Raw genomic sequence first — 8,321 nt, 5'->3', positions numbered from 1 at the left:
GCGTGCACTGCGCGTCAGCGACGCTTCAACAAGCTTTATTCACAAAGGACATTGCTACATGTTTTATAAGTCGGCTGAATGAGTTATTATGAGCCAGCGGAGTGCCGTCAGTGCACCCTGGGAGCTTGGTGATAGTTCAGTTAGGGTTTTGCTGGAAACACCGTGCTGTGGGGGTGAGGGCTGTGGTTGTTTATGGGCAAACCGTGCTTCATGTGTCTAAAAGAAAATCTCTGGTTACCCATAACAACCAGAACTCGACTTTCATTTCTTAAGCGGCTCTGGTAAAGTGAAAGTAGAGAGGTGATTGGTGGCTGTGGGCACAAAGGACTGTCTTACACATGCATTTCCTGCATACTGCCCCTATGGCGGTGGGATTGTACTGCGCATAACTGCGTGCTCATGCACATTGCCGTGCGCAGCACACCTGCTTTTCTTCTCCTTTATATTTCCCGCGCTGCCACCCATATGCAGTTTTATTGTGTACGGGTGTGTGTATATGATCACCCATAGAGAACAATGGACTCACATATATACACGGCAAAATAGAACATGCTGCTATTTTGCGCTTACATATTGCGCAGTTCCGACACGTTAATGTGAACAGAACTGTGTAATGCAATATATTTGATTGCCTGCGAATTACCGCGTATCACACGGGCGGACAGAGCCCATGTAATTTGTGCTAAACGCACGGTCGTGTGAGCCCGGGGTTAGTGTTAGGGCACAGAGGGCACAGTCACACGTAGCAGAATTGGGGGGGGGGGATTTCTATAGGAAGTCCACACCAAGTCCGTTACGGGTCAACATAGGTAGCTGACAATGTTGCAGAATGTCGTGCTTTTTGACCCGTTTTTGGAGCAAATCTGCACTAGATTTCATCGTTTTCAATTCTGCAGCATTTTCGGTTACAGCGAGACCTGCCCTCGCGGAGTAGTCACACGGGCGATTTTCCCACGCCCATTTTGGCCAATGCTCAGGTGGACTGAAAGCGCACGGGAAAGGAATCCACGCATTTGAATGTGTTAATTCGCACAAACGATTTTTCTCTCAGATGGATAGTCCGCTCTGAAATCGCTGCAAGCTGTTTTTGTCTCTTCCAGAATCAGCCCCTCGTGTTCCCTTCAAGAATAGGAGGATTAAACAAACGAAGCACATCTCTGCCGCATGCCATGTGATATTCATGCGACTGCGATGCGTTTTTAATACAGGTTGCTATGGGGACCGCATTAAAAAAAGCAGTGAAGAGCAGAGAGAAGCATGCAATGAAAATATATGTGAAACTCACAAGAAAATAGTGTGAAAATTGAATGAAAAATGGTCAGTTTTTCCCTGACCAAAATGGCACTCACCCATGAATATAGCTTTAGGGTATGTTTACACATAGCGGAAAATTCTGCAGCATTTTCGCGCCCATAACAGTCACAATCGGTACCGCTGGAAATCAGCTGCATACACACAAACAATTTCAGCAGATATGGAGCTCCCCTCATTTCCGAATCTTCGCGCTATCAGCACACACCTTCACCCAGTACCCGTCAGTACAGCGCCGCTGGTCAAGTGATGCCACTTTAGCGCCAAATCCAGAGTTAGTTTGTGCACTGACGATGGCCATGCTCGTTTCCGAAGACCTATCGGTGAGCGCCTTAATCCCGCCTCAGGGCAAGACTTCCAAGAGGCATTTTCCAGCAAAAAACACACAAGGGGGTCACAGTAATGTCTCCACAACATTGCCACACTTCCATGGTCTGCCCAGTTGCCAGATTTATCGCCAATAGAACATGTATGGGACCATCTGGGACGCCAACTTACACAGCCTATGAGTTTGCGCGATCTTGAGGCGGAGTTACAGCAAATGTGGACTGATATGCCCCAGGATACCACTTGGAACCTGTATGCTTCCATGCCTACCCGTATCACATCTTGTATCCAAGCTTATGGCGGTACAACAGGGTACTAGAGCCTCCATGCCCTATTGTATCATGTCTTGTAATCAAGTTAGAGGTGGTACAACAGGGTACTAGAGCCTCCATGCCCACCTGTATCACATCTTGTATCCAAGCTAGAGGTTGTACAACAGGGTACTAAAGCCTCCATGCCGTCTGTATCACATCTTGTATCCAAGCTTGAGGCGGTACAACAGGGTACCAGAGCCTCCATGCCCACCTGTATCACATCTTGTATCCAAGCTTGAGGCGGTACAACAGGGTACTAGAGCCTCCATTCCCACCTGTATCACATTTTGTATCCAAGCTTGAGGCGGTACAACAGGGTACTATAGCCTCCATGCCCACCTGTATCACATCTTGTATCCAAGCTAGAGCCAGTACAACAGGGTACTAGAGCCTCCATGCCCACCTGTATCACATCTTGTATCCAAGTTAGAGGCGGTACAACAGGGTACTAGAGCCTCCATTACCACCTGTATCACATCTTGTATCCAAGCTAGAGGCGGTACAACAGGGTACTAGAGCCTCCATGCCCGTCTTTATCACATCTTGTATCAAAGCTAGAGGCGGTACAACAGGGTACTAGAGCCTCCATGCCCACCAGTATCACATCTTGTATCCAAGCTAGAGGTGGTACAACAGGGTACTAGAGCCTCCATGCCCATCTGTATCACATCTTGTATCCAAGCTAGAGGCAGCCCAACAGGGTACTAGAGCCTCCATGCCCACCAGTATCACAACTTGTATCCAAGCTAGAGGTGGTACAACAGGGTACTAGAGCCTCCATGCCCACCAGTATCACATCTTGTATCCAAGCTAGAGGTGGTACAACAGGGTGCTAGAGCCTCCATGCCCACCAGTATCACATCTTGTATCCAAGCTAGAGGCGGTACAACAGAGTACTAGAGCCTCCATGCCTGCCTGTATCACATCTTGTATCCAAGCTAGAGGCGGTACAACAGGGTACTAGAGCCTCCATGCCTGCCTGTATCACATCTTGTATCCAAGCTAGAGCCAGTACAACAGGGTACTAGAGCCTCCATGCCCACTGAGTCGCATGTTGTATCCAAGTTAGAGGAGGTACAACAGGGTACTAGAGCCTCCATGCCCACCAGTATCACATCTTGTATCCAAGCTAGAGGTGGTACAACAGGGTACTAGAGCCTCCATGCCCACCAGTATCACATCTTGTATCCAAGCTAGAGGTGGTACAACAGGATACTAGAACCTCCATGCCCACTGAGTCGCATGTTGTATCCAAGTTAGAGGAGGTACAACAGGGTACTAGAGCCTCCCTTCAAGTTGTCAGTTTTCTGCAATACATTCCCCTTTTCCTCTGATAATGTAATCACTTATATAAACGTTACAACCACACAGAACAAGTTTGTCAATTCCGACAACTTCTAGGGGAGGGATTGTTTTTTGACAAGTATATTTTTTAAAGGCCCACGCTGGTGTATTTAAAAAAAATGTATTCATTGTGTAGCTATCACACAGTATATATAAATGAGCTAGTGTTACCTTGGTTAAGTTAGATCTATTTGTAATTGATGATAGGGATATAGTCTATAATTTGTCAATAATCAGTATATCTATGAGAGTTTGGTTTATAAACATCACCTCAAGATTATTAGGACATCCTGGTTCAGGAATTAGTATGGGTACCTTATTGTAGATATTTTGCGTGGAGGTGGATACCACGCATGATTTGATCCCATTTGGTTCTATCCCCATGCATTTGATAGAGGATGGCTGAGCCTATTGGCGGTATAATTTATATATTGATCCTCCACCACTTGGATTATGTCCTATTACACGACTGTGACTTTGTATGTTACGGGTGATGAAATGTTTATAACCTGATAGAGGTACCCATTGGCAGTGTGCTGATTGCCGAGAATAGATGAGTTAGGCCTCATGTCCACTTGTAAATTAAAATTTAAACTCCGCAGCATTTTTCCTGCACGCGGATCCGCGCCCCATAGGGATGCATTAGACACCCGCAGGTAGTTAAGTACCTGCGGATATCATTTTTCCCTGCATACACGGATCAGCGTGCAGGAAAAAATCCGGACATGCTCCATTTGGTGCGGGTCTCCCGCAGGCTTCTATTGAAGCCTATGGAAGCCGTCCGGATCCGCGGGAGACCTAAAATCAGAATATACTCACCTGCTGCGGGCCGTGCGTCTTCCCGGACGGATCTTCTTGCTTCGGCCCGGCGGATGTGCCCGGCGCATGCGCTCGGCAGGCAGCCGGTATGCCGAGCACATCGGCCGGCCCGAAGAAAGATGATCCGGGCGGGAAGAAGGGAAGCCACGCACGGACCGCTGCAGGTGAGTATATTCTATTTTCAGCGCTCATGTCCACGGGGCAGGAGGGACCCGCTGCGGATTCTCCATGGAGAATCCGTAGTGGGCCTGATTTTCCCCGTGGACATGAGGCCTTATTCTTGTAGGAGTGTTCTTCAGCTCACCGTTTCTCCAAAATCTAGAACATGCTAATCACTCTTTGAGGACCTCCTTTACCGGACCTGGGAAAGGGCTCTGTCTCAATTCCTGACTCTGACTGGGATAAGGCATTTTTCTTGTGTAGTGCGAGAAAAACTGCAAGCTGCTCACTAGATAGTCCAGACCGCATTCATCATACTTTTCCAACATTTCTGACTCCTACTGGCGCTGTGGTTGGCTTCATATATGGTGGGAGTGCCCAGAGCATAGGCCTTTTTAGAATGCGATCTTCCAATGTATGAAAAAGTGAGTTGTCACTCAGTTGGAGGGACTCCCCAACTGGCCTTACTCTCTTTTATTCTGGGTAGCCTTTTCTCTGCGAAGAAAGATATCCTGTGTCACTTTTTTGGCAGCTGCAAGGCCAGCGATTCTTAGGCTTTGCAGAGTACACAACCTCCATCCATCGTAGAATCTATTCAAGAACCATCTAATGCATATGGAGGAGTTTATAGCGGAGGATTTCCCCCCCAATCTCATTTCAGGCATGGAACAGTGCGTCTCATGAGTTTCCCCTTTCTTGCATACCTCAGAATTTGGAAGTTTCTTAGAGTAAGCCACGTCGAGGCAAGTATCATCTTCTTACTTCCCTTCTTCCCTGCCACCCTTTTTACCTCTCTCGCCTGCTCTTTCTATTCTTCTGCTATTTTTCAGTTTTTTCTGGTATGGAGTTGGGTCTTTTATATTTGAGGAGTAATGTGTATGTTGAAGCTGGTAAAGCTGAGGTATTGGGTAACATAGCCCCTTTGGCATACTCGATGGTCCTGGACTCCATTTTTTTATTCTGCAATGGACCATTACAGGAAGTCCAGTCACCAAATCAGTGAGGATAGTCTATTGTTATGTTAGCACAAGATGTATATTCTTACGGTTCCATATGAAGGATGAATACGAGCTGCTTGCAGAGTTGAGGGTCACACAATGATTTGTGTAAATCACAAATATTTACATTCTCTGGCTGTTTGACAAATATAGTCCTTCAAGATAAATACATTGAAATCAGGTGACCAAAAGTCACCTGATGTAACATAAGCATAACTTGAAATGCGCCTCATAGTACGTGGAGGGAGGTCGGTATTTCGGCCACTTGGTCACACCATGTGATTGTCAATTGGTAATCTTTAAGTCCAACTAAGTTTAGCCAAGGTATAAAATGTATAGAAGATTAAATGAAATAAAACAGACACTAAAAGGTTTTATTTACTAAAACAAAGACAAAGTCCATATTTTTTTAATTCAATAATTTTTTTCAGTTTCATCATTTTTTCCAACCATAAGCTTACATTTCTAAGCATATGCCATGTTTGTTCTTGAACGTGTTTTATTTGTATTGTTCTGCATTTACACTTTTATGCAAAATGCAAATTAAACAGACACGGCTGTTTGTTGTTTTCCTTTTACTGTGCAAGCCTTGTGCCGTACTGTGCAACATAGGCATAGTCCTATGGTGTAGTAATCCAGTAGAGGTAAATGACATTGGCGTAGTTAATGCACTTTCACTGGAAAAAAAGACTTTCATTCTCTTCGAAACCAAAAAGGACATATGATTACTTCGCTCAACCACCTCTCGAATTGCAATGGCAGAGGCAATCCAGACTTTCGAACCACTGTTGCCTCTGCACCCACCAAGTCATAGTGACATAATTAATTGTATCCTTAACCCTTTTTAATCCAATGTCAGGGCTCTCCTGACATCATCATTTTCCTCTATAGCTCCAATGTCGGGACAGACCCGACATGCTGTTTCTGCACTGCGTCGTCCCCCACTCTGCTGCCGGAGGCCACCCGACACACTTATGTGAGTAAGTGAGCTAGAAACAGCACTGAACAGAGCTGGATTCTTCATTTACTGAATGCCAGATGTTCTTTCTCCTCTGCTGCCGTGTATTCTCTGACAATAGAGAGGAGAGAGAACACGTGGAGGCATTCAGTAAATGAAGAATTGAGCGCTGTCCAGTGCTGTTTCCAGCTCACTTACTAACATAAGTGTGTCAGGTGGCATCTGGGAGCAGAGTGGGGGAGGAAGCACATGGGGGCATTCACTATCAGCACTGATCAGCGTTGGGCTCTTTATTTACTGAATGCCTCCATCTGCTTTCTCCCTTCCCTATTGCCGAGAATACACGGCAGCAAAGCAGGGCAGAAATAACATCTGGCATTCAGTAAATGAAGAATCCAGTGCTGATCAGTGCTGTTTCCAGCTTACTTACTCACATAGTAGTGTGGGGGGTGGCCTTCAGCAGCAGAATACAGCGGTGTTTGTGGTTTCCAGTTCACTAACTCACATAAGTGTGTCGGGTAGGCTCCGGCAGCAGAGCGGCGAAGGAAGCAGATAGGGGCATTCACTAAATGCAGAATTCAGCACTGATCAGTGCTGGATTCTTCATTTACTGAATGCCAGATGTCCTTTCTCCCGCCGCTCTGCTGCCGGAGCCTACCCGACACGTACACAATGCTTTCCTGCACAAAATAAATTGGAGCTGGGGAAAATGCACGTGGCAAAAAAATTGAATTGGAACGGGTTAAAAGCCAGTAAATCATCTCCCTTTTGTGCCCCAGTAGTCATAACTGTTGCTATTTTCTCATCGGTGTAGCTGTATGACACCTTGTGTTTTGTGGGACGCGTTCTAGTTTTTAGAGGAATCAATTTCAGGTACATATAATTTCAATATATTCAAAAACTTTATTAATTTGTTGCTGCAGGGCAAAGTGTTAAAAGCTATTTTACTATTGTTTTTTGGGATGTATTTTTTAATTTTGGGATTTAAATATTATGCAAACTCTATTCTACAATTATTATTACAAAAACACCGAATTAATTTAAGTTTTCTTGTTTTACTACTTTTGCATAATAAACATTTTTTTAACACTTTAAAGTGTCTTTTTTTAAGACTTTTTTGAGGCACCAGATTCCAAGACCAGAGCCGTTTTAGATTTCTGTCAACAGTGCTGTATTAATGTTATTTTGCGGAATGACTTGTAGTTTGTATTGGTACCATTCTGAGGTATAAAGAACTTTTGATTAATTTTCATTCTTGTTTTAGGGAAGCGAGATGAACAGAAAAGTTATTTTGGCACTTTCCTTTTTTTTTTTTTTTGTTGTGCGTTTTTTTTTTGTCTGTCCTTCCACAATGCCTTAAATATTGAGAAAATCAAAAGATTTTTTTTCTGTAGAAATGTTTAGATGCAGCAGTGTTGAACTGCATAGAGGAGCGATTAGAAAAGCAAGTGCTCATCTCTTCACTCCTTTTCTGGTAAAAAAAAGAACCTCATATTTGTCAACCAGAGAGCAAATATGTTTTCTGATTGATAAGGATGGGGGAGGGGGATAACATGAACAGAAGTCCCTGTCACCCTTCTCTAGGACAGGCAGGAAAATCACAGATTATTCTCTGCAGCTGCTCCTCATCTCACCCCGCTCTGCACAAAGACATGACAGCTGTAAATTCAGTACTCCTGACCCCATTTCAAAGGGCTGTAGCTTCAGATCTATAAATGATACGGTCATGCTTTGGTGTAAATTTAAAGTGAAGAATCTTGCCTTTATAATGACACCAACAGCATGTCAATAACACTGACAACAGAACTTTGAGTAGAATAAGCTCAGTTTCTCCAAAATTATAATGTCCTTTTCCTGCAGAACGAGCCTTGTTCGGGGAAAACTGTAGGGGAAGGGAGAAATTAATAAAATGAGTTTTCTGGGATAAGTTATAAAAAGCAGATTGATAGCAGGTCCGACACAGAAAATCCCCACTGATCAGCTGTTCGCAAGTGAATGGGACTGTGATACCATTCATGGATACTGTCCAGTTTATGAAGTTTCCAGCGCACAGCAGCTCAAAACACTAGCATAGCCGCTGTGATTGGTGTT

This window comes from Eleutherodactylus coqui, chromosome 2 (genome assembly GCF_035609145.1).
Source record: "Eleutherodactylus coqui strain aEleCoq1 chromosome 2, aEleCoq1.hap1, whole genome shotgun sequence".
Classification (NCBI taxonomy): Eukaryota; Metazoa; Chordata; class Amphibia; order Anura; family Eleutherodactylidae; genus Eleutherodactylus; species Eleutherodactylus coqui.
This window is presented reverse-complemented; position numbering follows the sequence as displayed.